Source organism: Loxodonta africana, chromosome 16 (genome assembly GCF_030014295.1).
Source record: "Loxodonta africana isolate mLoxAfr1 chromosome 16, mLoxAfr1.hap2, whole genome shotgun sequence".
NCBI classification, from domain to species: domain Eukaryota; kingdom Metazoa; phylum Chordata; class Mammalia; order Proboscidea; family Elephantidae; genus Loxodonta; species Loxodonta africana.
In genome coordinates, this window is record NC_087357.1 from 32,701,893 (window position 1) to 32,714,600 (window position 12,708).

Here is a 12,708-nt window from a genome sequence, read left to right on the forward strand (position 1 = left end):
TCGGCTTTTCCAAGAGACAGAAAGTACCACATGAACCAGCGACTACATCATCCTGAGACCAGAAGAACTAGATGGTGCCTGGCTACAACCAATGACTGCCCTGACAGGGAACACAACAGAGAACCCCTGAGGGAGCAGGGGAGCAGTGGCAGTGGCATGCAGACCCCAAATTCTCATAAGACCAGACTTAATGGTCTGACTGAGACTTGAAGGACCCCGCTGGTCACGGCCCCTAGACCTTCTGTTGGCCCAGGACAGGAACCATTCCCGAAGCCAACTCTTCAGACAGGGATTGGACTGGACAGTGGGTTGGAGAGGGATGCTGGTGAGGAGTGAGCTTCTTGGATCAGGTGGACACTTAAGACTATGTTGGCATCTCCTGCCTGGATGGGAAATGAGAGGGTGGAGGGGGTTAGAAGCTGGTGAAAAGGACACGAAAAGAGAGAGCAGGCTGTCTCATTAGGGGAAGAGCAAGGTGTATATGGGTTTTTGTGTGAGAGACTGACTTGATTTGTAAACTTTCACTTAAAGCACAATAAAAATTATTTTAAAAAAAAAAAAAGAGTTCAGCTTTTAACCAAAAGGTCAACAGTTCAAATCCACCAGGCGCTCCTTGGAAACCCTATGGGGCAGTTCTAGCCTATCCTACCTCTACAGCCCATATGAGTCAGAATCAACTTGGTGGCAATGGGTTTGGTTTTTGTTTTTTCCTTTTTTTAAAATCAAACAATATACTCACCATTTCCGTAGCCTCTCAAAACGATATTTTATGATGAAGCTCAGGCCTTATAGTCTTATTAGAACAGTCGCAACCCGTTATGTTGAAATGATAATTATCAGCAACAAAGGCTTTTTAATTGAACTACATAACAGCAAAAAAAAATGAAGCTAGATCAGTGGTGTCAACCTAGGGTCCACAGATAGGATTCGGGGATCTCTGAACCTCCCAAAATTGTGAACTAAATGTATATGTTTGTGTGTGTGTGTGCATATCTGGGGAAAAGATCCTGTGGTATAGAACAGATTTTCAGTGGGATCCACAACCAAAACAAGCTTAAGAAGGCTTGAATTACATAGGGTCGCTATGAGTTGAAACTGACTCAACGGCAATGGGTTTGGTTTTGGGTTTTTCCGAACTGTTAAAACCTATCTCCCCATGCAAATATGGTGACATATTAGTTAAGAAGGTAAATAACTGACCCACTTATTAAGTAGGATTTTGTTCCCTTCTGACTCATCACATTTACTCTTAATTCGAGTCCAATAACTTAGTGTCACTTAAAAATAAAATAAAAAATTCTAAACTTTACAACTTCAATTATGCAATTAAAAACTCAGATCAAAGATGCCTTGATACACAAAATTTCAAAATCTGTGTCTTGCCCTCAGTTTATCTGCCTACTTTTTCAGCTTCTCTAAACACTCCAATTTTAAATTCAATACATTCTATTTCTCAATAAGAAAGAGAAATCTCCTCTTAGGTCTTTTTTACTAGGCACCACTCTGTAGGCTCTGACTACATTTTCAAGTCAATTCACTCTTTCCTACTGTTTTATGTAATTCATTGGTTTGGGCTATCAGTCCAAACTCAACCAGTTCCTGAATCTTTCAAAAAAGCTGTTAGGTCAAACCTAGTCTGGCCAAAATTTGATCACTAATTCCCACCCCCACCTCATAAATATATGCACTTAAACACACACACAAACTTATTAATGAGAACTATAATTTACCACCAACTACTCATAAGAAATTACAGCTTTGCTGACTGGCAAGTAATTTGCAAAGGCAGATCAGTTTAGCTGCATGAAATAAATACCCACCTGCACGTACTAGCACTAATCAGGGCGTGAAATTAAACTTTTTATGCAGCAGGAAATAACTGCTTTGAGGCTGTGATTTAGTCTGGGAAACAAATATTAAGGTCATCCTATTCACTCTGATGTTTACAGTATTTCTAATGGGGGAAGCAAGGGAGGAGGGCAGAGTAGCCAAATTCTGCAGAAGGGAAAATATCTCTATGACATAACCAATTTGCCATTTGCTTTACTAATTGCACAGGCTTAAGGGAGCCAAGTTGCTGAAATGTTTGTAGAGATCACTTAAATACTTTAAGTCCAAATCGGACACTATAGACACCTAATTCAATCAAAACTAAGGGATCAATGTTCCATTGAACAAAGTAAAGAAAATTCAACAAATACAGACGTTACAATAAGTCCTCAAACAGCCTATAACCATTTTCATTACAACACAGTGAACTTTGGATCAACCAGGTTAATGAGATCCTATTTAGTACTTTAGCCAATTGCCACAATTTTCCCAAATTTATTAAAATCCACTAACATGAACTTCAACTTATTCTACTACACTATTCTCATATCTGCCAGAGAAACAAGGATAAAATAAGTATAAAAATGGCCGAAATAGTCATGAGCAAAATATCAGCTTGAAAGGCCTAGAGAAGTTACAATGGTTCTCAGAGTATGGTCTCCAAAGTGTAGTCCCAGAACCAGCAGCATCACCTGGAGACTAGTTAAAAACGCAAATTCTCAGGCCCCCTCCAGGCCTACTTAATCAGAAACTTTGGGAAGGAAGCCCAGCAATCTGTGTTTTCACAGGCCCTTCAGGTAACCGTGATGCACTTTTTACTACTACAAACCCATTGCCATTGAGTCGATTCCGACTCTTAGCTGACCTCATAAGACAGAGTAGAACTGTCCCATAGGGTTTCCAAGGAGAGGCTGGTGGATTTGAACTGCCAACTGTTTGGTTAGCAGCCGAGCTCTTAAGCACTGTGTCACCGTGGCCCCATACTGTCTACACATCTCTCCAAAAATGTACCTCTCCAAAATAAGTCAGAAGATGTTAGTTCATATAAATCACAGAAAAGCCTACAAGATAGCTACTCTAAGGTGTATATTAATTCTAAAGTTGGCATGTAATAATTTGTATTTATGGTGCATTCTGATATTAAAGTGCTTTTAATTGATCCTCAAAACAATCCAGATGTAGATAGAACAGTTACTGTTATCTTCAGGTTAAAAAAAAAAAAACAATTGCCGCCGAGTCAATTCCGACTCCTACCAACCCTGCTGGACCCAGCAGAACTACCCCATAGGGTTTCCAAGGAGCACCTGGTGGATTCAAACAGCCCACATTTTGGTTAGCAGCTGAACTCTTAACACTATGCCACCAGGGTTCCCATCTTCGATTAGAGAGGAAGAAACAGGAACAAGGTGGTTAGGTGAGGTTAAGAGTACTCATTATGGAGCTAGGCTGTTTAAACTGGAATTCTAACTCTGCCATTTACAAATTGTATGATCTTGGGAAAGTAACTTCTCTGTACCTCAGTTTACTCATTTGTAAATTGGGGATAATAATACATACCTCAGAGGGTGAGAGGATCAAATGAGTTACAGATGTAGAGTGCCTAGAATCCAGCATGGTATATACCGCACTTTAAGTTATTATTGTTGTTATTGTCGTTACTACTATCATCGCCCAAAGTCAGAGAGATTAGTAAATAGTTAAGTAAGAAAGGATTTGAAACCAGGTCTTCTGGTTCCAAATCCTGTGTGATTTTCACTATGGCAAGCTGCTTCCATCACTTTTAGTTATACAAGGAAATGGAAAAGCAATAGTAACAAACATCACTGGAAAAAGGATGTACATGAGAAAGTATCCAAGGGAGAAGGAAATGTGCTAATTAAGAGTTAATTATACCTAGTTCATTTTTAAGAGAAAAATAACTTGGAAGCTTATAGTTCTTTATAATTTCCAAAGTATTTTCATTACTTATAATTTCACTTAGTCCTCACAACAGCTCTTTGAAGTAGGAAGAGTAGTTATTATTACTGCTTTCCAGATGAGGAAAACGAGACTCAGAAGGTAAGCAAGTTGCCCAAGGTCTTACAACTTGTAAAAAATAGTGTTAACTAGGAGGAGAACCAGGTCTTGTTTTCACTACTAAAAAAAAAAAAAATCCGCTGCCATCGAGTCGATTCCAACTCATAGCAACCCTATAGGGCAGAGGAGAACTGCTCCATAGAGTTTCCAAGGAGCACCTGATGGATTCAAGCTGCTGACCTTTTGGTTAGTAGCTGTAGCACTTAACCACTTTGCCACCAAGGTTTCCATAGCACAATGTAAAATTTACATCCCAATCTAAACTAACTGCAAGGTATTTCACGGAAAACATACTAAAAAGACAGGTAGAACTCCTGTATTGTCAGTTATAAACAAAAGAAGTTCTCACTAGTCTATTGAGGAAAACAGATGTCACTATGCAAAGCTTTGATATTTTTCTTAAATACCTTTGAAAACAAGGATTAAAAAATATGAACTCTTATAAAAAAGGGCTTTATTGTATTTTTATAGCTTATTACATACCTTGTAACAATCATTTTGTTAAATGTAAATGTCAGTTTTATTTTCGGTCCCTTTTTTCCTGGCTATTTACAAGCTTTGTAAGAATCGTTCCTTAATTAAGTCTAAACATAGTTTTATATAAATGGATTCCTGGAAATAAAACGTTCAGACTTAAGAAATGATTGTTACAGAGACTGTAACAGGCCGTAAAAAACGAATGCCACTTTAAACAAAGATTTCTCATTTTAATTAAAAAGATAATCATCAGAACACTCCTACACTTAACAGAACCATTTCAAGAAGCTTCTTTGGAAAAAAAAATATGTAGTATCTTATGCAGGCTTTCATAGTATAATTTATATTTAAATCAAAGTCTCAGTTGATCCTATAGTGTGAATTCTTACATACCGTACCTACGTTTTAAAGATACACTGAAAGAAAACGGGTCCAAATGACATAATAAACATCATTTCCAATACTTTTTTAACATGAATACTTTTTAAAGATTATGAATATTTTTTCACAGATATTAAGAATACTTTAAAAATACTTTCTTACATGGCCACATATGAACATAACAAGGATTATTTAGTTTGTTGATGTGGTACATGTCGGGTAAAGGGGACATTCAGAAGACTACCATATAATGAAAAGTGGCACATTCCGAACCCCCATGACTATCGTCCTAAGATAACCTTTGAACTCGGATTTAAAGCTATTTCTATAGGTCACCTTTCAACCAAATAAAAGATTGGCTTATAAAATAAACAGATATCACTCATGAGTAATGTGTTCCCTTAAATAATCAACTATGAGGCCAGTCAGCCAACATTTACCCAAAAGCAAAGGTGAGAAGGCAAGGAGGGGAAGGGAAGCTAGATCAATAGAAACAGGACAGAGTGGAAATAATGAGAATGCTGACACATTGTAAAAATTGTAACAAATGGTATGGAACAATTTGTATAAAAATTGTTAAAGGGGAACCTAATTTGCTTGTAAACTTTCACCTAAAACACAATAAAATATTACTTAAAAAATAAAAAGAATTTCTATTCTGAAACTCTCTGATAAAAGTTGAACCCATTTTGATTTTCAAAATGCCATATCTGGGTATGGTTGGAGGGTATAAAAAACCTTCAGAGGCAGGATATGATGGTTTTGATTAATTCATATGACTAACTTTTAAATTATTAAATCATGTAAAGTTAGGCAAGATTCCAAGAGAGAACGAAATAGATTTTATAAACCTGTCGTTACAGTTAACCGCAATTTGAAAAACAGATACATCAATGTTCTTCTACTTATGCCACCTTTTCTAAATTAAACTTAGCACTAAACCATAGTCTTTACTTGACAGTCCCTACTTCTGCAGCAATGCATCACTGGAAACTGTTCCAAAGTGGACTGTGCTTTCCCACGGAAACAAGTTATAACTGGGAGGCTATTTCCTAACTGAGAACTTAGTACCAAAGAAAGTATCGGTAAGACTAACATACGAAAACAGAGATTCAATAACTACAAACCTCTACAGACATTAAAAGTAAGGAAATTGTGTCCCAGCCTCATAAAATGGGACTTATATACCAATGATCAACAAATAATGCATTCAAAACGTAAAAACATAATTCTTTCATATTCATTCATTAAACAAATTTGACCTCAAGCTACTAATGAACTAAAAGAACCAATACACACTTAGTGAACAATCATTTGGTTTGCTTCTTGTAATACAGACTAATTCTTGGGATGACTTAAGAAGGGAGACGAGGTAGAAGGGGCCAAATAAATACATTACTCAAGGGAAGGCCTTCCTTTCCTCTATATAAATTATTTCTCTGAATAAACAAGTCATTAAAATCATACCACTGATCTGTGCTACCAAAAATAAGAGATCAGTAAGTGTTCATTGATGATGATTATGATCACGGATCATGATGGTGCTTCTCACTTATTTTGCTTTATTTTAAAAAATTATGGGACAATCAGGTATTTTTCTTTTTCATTTGCATATTTCCTTGGTTTATGAAAAGTCATAAGCCAAAGGCTACCAGGAAAAAAAACTCACACACTCATCCTCACTGTCATAGTGCTTACTTGAAATTCTACAGACATATAAAATACATTCTTCTAATAACCATGTCTTATCTTGTGTCTGACCCCCAAAGGATAAAAGCATCAAGAAATGAGGCATGCATTAGGAAAATGCAAATCAAAATCACAATAAGATACCACTATACACCTAAGTGGCTAAAATTAAAAAATACTGACAATTCCAAGTACTACTGAGGCTGTGGAGCAACTGGAACTCTCAAACATTCCTGGTGAAAATGCAAAATGGTACAACCATTCTGATAAGCAGTTTGGCAATTTCTTAAAAAGTTAAACATATGCTTACCATGTGACCCAAAAATACCCCTCCTCGGTATTTACCCTAGCTCACCCACTCCCACCACTGCCATTGAGTTGACTCACAGCGACCCTATAGGCCAGAGTAGACCTGCCCTACAGGGTTTCCAAGACTGTAAATCTTTACAGAAGCAGGCTGTCACATCTTTCTCCTGAAGAGCGGCTGGAGGGTTTGAACCACTGACCTCTTAGCAGCCGAGTGCTTAACCACTGCACTACCAGGGCTCCTTATTTGCCCTAGAGAAATGAAAATTTATGTTCACGCAAAACCTATACACAAGTAGCTGCTGAGGTTGCTTATGTGCACCCAAATAACTTACAGGATTTGGTTCTTTGGTTTGGAGGTTTAGGGTCATGATTTCATGGGACATCCCAGTTAACTGGCCAATATCATGTTTAGTGCTTCTGTTCTATCTCCTAGTCTGTTGTGCAGTGCCTAGGATCTTAAAAGTTTTCAAGTGGCCATCTAAGGTACAACAATTGGTCTCTGTTTGGCAAGATCAACAGAGGAAGGAGAGTTAGGAGTAGAAGGAGGAAATGGAATGTGTGGCTAATTGCTTCCATGAACAACTGCCCCCTTTGCCATGAGACCAAAAGAACTGGATAGTGCCTGGCTATCATTACTGAACATTTTGATCAAAGATTCTATAGAAGAATCATGATCGAAATGGGGAAAATGCAGAATGGAAGTTCACATTATCATGGAATCCAGACTTTATGGAGCCATGGAAGCTGGATGAACCTCTGAACTACTGCCCTGAGATAATCTTTAAACCTTAAATCAAAAACACCCCCTGAAGCCTTCTTAAAACCAAACAATAGTTTAGCCAAAAACCAAACTAGTAAAGAATATCTGCCTCGAGCATTGTGCTCTTTTAAGATCTAACCACACGGGATCAAACTGTCAATAGCAACTCAAAAGATTAGATATGAAACTTAGAGGACAATGACTTTATGTTAATGAGGGGGAAAAGCTCGGAAAAGGAAGGTGAGAATGGTTGCAAAACTTTATGAATGTAATCAATGTCACTGAACTTTATGTGTAGAAATTACTGAATTGGTTTATGTTCTGCTGTGTATATTCTCAACAACTACAAAATTAAAACAAATTATTGAAAAAAATTAATTCCATCTAAGATATTCCACTGGTCTCACCCCTTCATGAGCAAGGAAGAATGAAGAAAACTTAAAGATACAAGGGAAAGATTAGTCCAAAAGACTAATGGACCACAACTACCACAGCCTCCACCAGACCAAGTCCAGTACAACTACAGGTGACCAGCTACCACCACTGACTGCTCTGACAGGGATCACAATAGACGGTCCCGAACAGAGCTGGGGAAAAATGTAGAACAAAATTCTAACTCACAAAAAAAGACCAGACTTGCTGGCCTGATAGTGACTGGAGAAACCCTGAGAGCATGGCCTCCGGACATCCTTTTAGCTCAGTAATGAAGTCACTCCTGAGGTTCAACCTTTATCCAAAGATTAGCAGGCCCGTAAAACAAAGGTGACTAAAGGGGCATACCAGCCCAGAGACAAGGACTGGAATGTAGTGGGGGACAGGAAAGCTGGTAATAAGGAGCCCAAGGTAGAGAAGGGAGAGTGTTGACATGTCATGGGGATGTTAACCAATGGCATAAAACAATATGTGTACTAACTGTTTAATGAGAAGCTAGTTTGTTCTGTAAACCTTCATCTAAAATACAATTTTTTAAAAATTCCAGGCAGATTATAGATCTAAATGTGAACGATAAAACAATAAAGCTTTTACATATTAAATATCTTCATGATCTTGGTATAAGCAAAGATTTCCTAAACAGAAAAAAGTGCCAACCAATCATAAAGAAAAAATTGAAACATCATACTACATTTTAACTAAGAACTCGTGTTCAGATTAGTCAGAGCCAAGCAAAACAGGTGTCTGCACAAGATGAAACAGTGGGATCAGCAGTGGCCTAGTGCAGGATATCACAGCCCTAGCAGGATGAAGAGGTTCTCCACACAGAAATATGGCAGCTATGGCAGCCCAGCACAGGGTGCTGGAGTCCAGGTGGATTCAGAAGGGCATCTACATGGGAGGGCAACCTAGTGCAGGGTGTCAGAGCCTGAGGAAGTGAGGAAAGTGTTCATGCAGGGGGGTAAAGGCAGCAGACTGATATGGGATTTTGGAACCTAAGTATGGTGAAGAAGGTATCCACATGGTGGGTATGGGGAACAGAGGCAACAGAAGAAACTGATCACATACAGGGGGATTGATTAAGAAAACATGAGGATAACAACAATCAGGTTTCATACTATCAGAAAAGGAAGTCACAAATATGGAAAGAAAAATACTGAATCAACTCTGTGGTGTGGAATTGCAATTGGAGATAACAGTGTGAATTTGTGGTTTTTAATAAATACGTAGGTAAATTTCAAATAGAGATGTAAATGTGTGTATGTAAATATGTATGCCCTATTTTCTGTCCAGTGAGTGTGCCTGGCAACAGAGACATGCCAAAAGAAATTAGCACACCAAACATCCAGATCTTGGCTTCTAAATACCATTCTCCACTAAAAGGAACCACAGCTCCTGAAAGAAATCGCTGATCCCAGGGCTGGGTCAAAACAAGTACAAGGTGAAACTGGGAAACAATCTGTCCCACAAAATCAGTAAATGTTCAAAGGGTAATGGAGACACATCAAAAAGACATAGGAAGGACAATACAAGTTAGGTTTTTACTTAGAAATATAGGGGTAAATATTAAGGTAACCACAAAGAGGTATAGCAACTCCATAACTCAAAATAAAAACCAAGAAAAACATAATGACTCAGCAAACATAAAGTCAAATACTATGAAAACGAGGAACACACAATTTACAAAGAAAAACATCTCAGCACAAAAAAGTAAGTGGAAAAATGAATGTCAACAACACACATAAAAAGGCATCAAAATGACAGCACTAAACACATACTTATCTATAATTACGCTGAATGTAAATGGACTAAACACACCAATAAAGAGACAGTTCCAGACTGGATAAAGAAACACGATCCGTCTATATGCTGCCTACAAGAGACACACCTTAGACTTAGAGACACAAACAAACTAAAAATCAAAGGATGGAAAAAAATATATCAAGCAAACAATAAGCAAAAAAGAGCAGGAGTAGCAATATTAATTTCTGACAAAATAGACTTTAAAGTTAAATCCACCACAAAGGATAAAGAAGGACACTACATAATGACTAAAGGGACAATTGACCAGGAAGATATAACCATATTAAATATTTATGCACCCAATGACAGGGCTGCAAGATACATAAAACAAACTTTAGCAGAACTGAAAATTGAGATAGACACCTCCACAATTATAGTAGGAGACTTCAACACACCACTTTTGGAGAAGGACAGGACATCCAGTAAGGACCTCAATAGAGACACAGAAGACCTAATTGCTACAATCAACCAACTTGACCTCATTGACTTATACAGAACTCTCCACCCAACTGTTGCAAAGTATACTTTTTTTTCTAACGCACATGGAACATTCTCCAGAATAGACCACATATTAGGCCATAAAACAAACCTTTGCAGAATCCAAAACATCGAAATATTACAAAGCATCTTCTCAGACCATAAGGCCATAAAAGTAGAAATCAATAACAGAAAAACTAGGGAAAAGAAATCAAATACCTGGAAACTGAACAGTACCCTGCTGAAAAAAGACTGGGTTATAGAAGACATTAAGGAGGGAATAAAGAAATTCATAGAATGCAACGAGAATAAAAATATTTCCTATCAAAACCTCTGGGACACAGCAAAAGCAGTGCTCAGAGGTCAATTTATATCAATAAATGCACACATACAAAAAGAAGAAAGAGCCAAAATCAGAGAACTGTCCCTACAACTTGAACAAATAGAATGTGAGCAACAAAAGAATCCATCAGGCACCAGAAGAAAACAAATAATAAAAATTAGAGCTGAACTAAATGAATTAGAGAACAGAAAAACAATTGAAAGAATTAACAAAGCCAAAAGCTGGTTCTCTGGAAAAATTAACAAAATTGATAAACCATTGGCCAGACTGACTAAAGAAATACAGGAAAGGAAACAAATAACCCGGATAAGAAACGAGATGGGCCACATCACAACAGACCCAACTGAAATTAAAAGAATCATATCAGATTATTACCGAAAAATTGTACTCTAACAAATTTGCAAACCTTGAAGAAATGGATGAATTCCTAGAAAAACACTACCTACCTAAACTAACACAATCAGAAGCAGAACAACTAAATAGACCCATAACAAAAAAAGAGATTGAAACGGTAATCAAAAAACTCCCTACAAAAAAAAGCCCTGGCCCGGACGGCTTCACTGCAGAGTTCTGCCAAACTTTAAGAGAAGAGTTAACACCACTACTACTAAAGGTATTTCAAAGCATAGAAAATGACGGAATACTACCTAACTCATTCTATGAAGCCACCATATCCCTGATACCAAAACCAGGTAAAGACATCACAAAAAAAGAAAATTACAGACCTATATCCCTCATGAACATAGATGCAAAAATCCTCAACAAAATTCTAGCCAATAGAATTCAACAACATATCAAAAAAATAATCCACCATGACCAAGTGGGATTTATACCAGGTATGCAAGGTTGGTTTAATATTAGAAAAACCATTAATGTAATCCACCATATAAATAAAACAAAAGACAAAAACCACATGATCTTATCAATCCATGCAGAAAAGGCATTTGACAAAGTCCAACACCCATTCATGATAAAAACTCTCAGCAAAATAGGAATTGAAGGAAAATTCCTCAACATAATAAAGGGCATCTATACAAAGCCAACAGCCAACAACACTCTAAATGGAGAGAGCCTGAAAGCATTTCCCTTGAAAACGGGAACCAGACAAGGATGCCCTTTATCACCGCTCTTATTCAACATTGTGCTGGAGGTCCTAGCCAGAGCAATTAGGCTAGACAAAGAAATAAAGGGCATCTGGATTGGCAAGGAGGAAGTAAAATTATCTCTATTTGCAGATGACATGATCTTATACACAGAAAACCCTAAGGAATCCTCCAGAAAACTACTGAAACTAATAGAAGAGTTTGGCAGAGTCTCAGGTTATACGATAAACATACAAAAATCACTTGGATTCCTCTACATCAACAAAAAGAACATCGAAGAGGAAATCACCAAATCAATACCATTCACAGTAGCCCCCAGGAAGATAAAATACTTAGGAATAAATATTACCAAAGATGTAAAAGACCTATACAAAGAAAACTACAAAGTACTACTACAAGAAACTAAAAAGGACCTACTTAAGTGGAAAAACATAACTTGCTCATGCATAGGAAGACTTAACACAGTAAAAATGTCTATTCTACCAAAAGCCATCTATACATACAATGCACTTCCGATCCAAATTCCAATGACATTTTTTAATGTGATGGAGAAACAAATCACCAACTTCATATGGAAGGGAAAGAAGCCTCGGATAAGCAAAGCATTACTGAAAAAGAAGAAGAAAGTGGGAGGCCTCACTCTACCTGATTTTAGAACCTAATATACAGCCACAGTAGTCAAAACAGCCTGGTACTAGTACAACAACAGGCACATAGACCAATGGAACAGAATTGAGAACCCAGACATAAATCCATCCACATATGAGCAGCTGATATTTGACAAAGGCCCAGTGTCAGTTAATTGGGGAAAAGATAGTCTTTTTAACAAATGGTGCTGGCATAACTGGATATCCATTTGCAAAAAAATGAAACAGGACCCATACCTCACACCATGCACAAAAACTAACTCCAAGTGGATCAAAGACCCAAACATAAAGACTAAAACGATAAAGATCATGGAAGAAAAAATAGGGACAACCTTAGCAGCCCTAATACAAGGCATAAACAGAATACAAAACATTACCAAA

At 37.4% G+C, this 12,708-nt stretch overlaps 1 protein-coding gene across 9 annotated transcripts in view; it reads right to left on the bottom strand.

The window, feature by feature from the left end:
- The window catches only part of BTRC (beta-transducin repeat containing E3 ubiquitin protein ligase), a 187,150-nt gene that overhangs the window by 160,364 nt on the left and 14,078 nt on the right, over nucleotides 1-12,708 (bottom strand). The gene's annotated exons all lie outside the window — the stretch shown is intronic.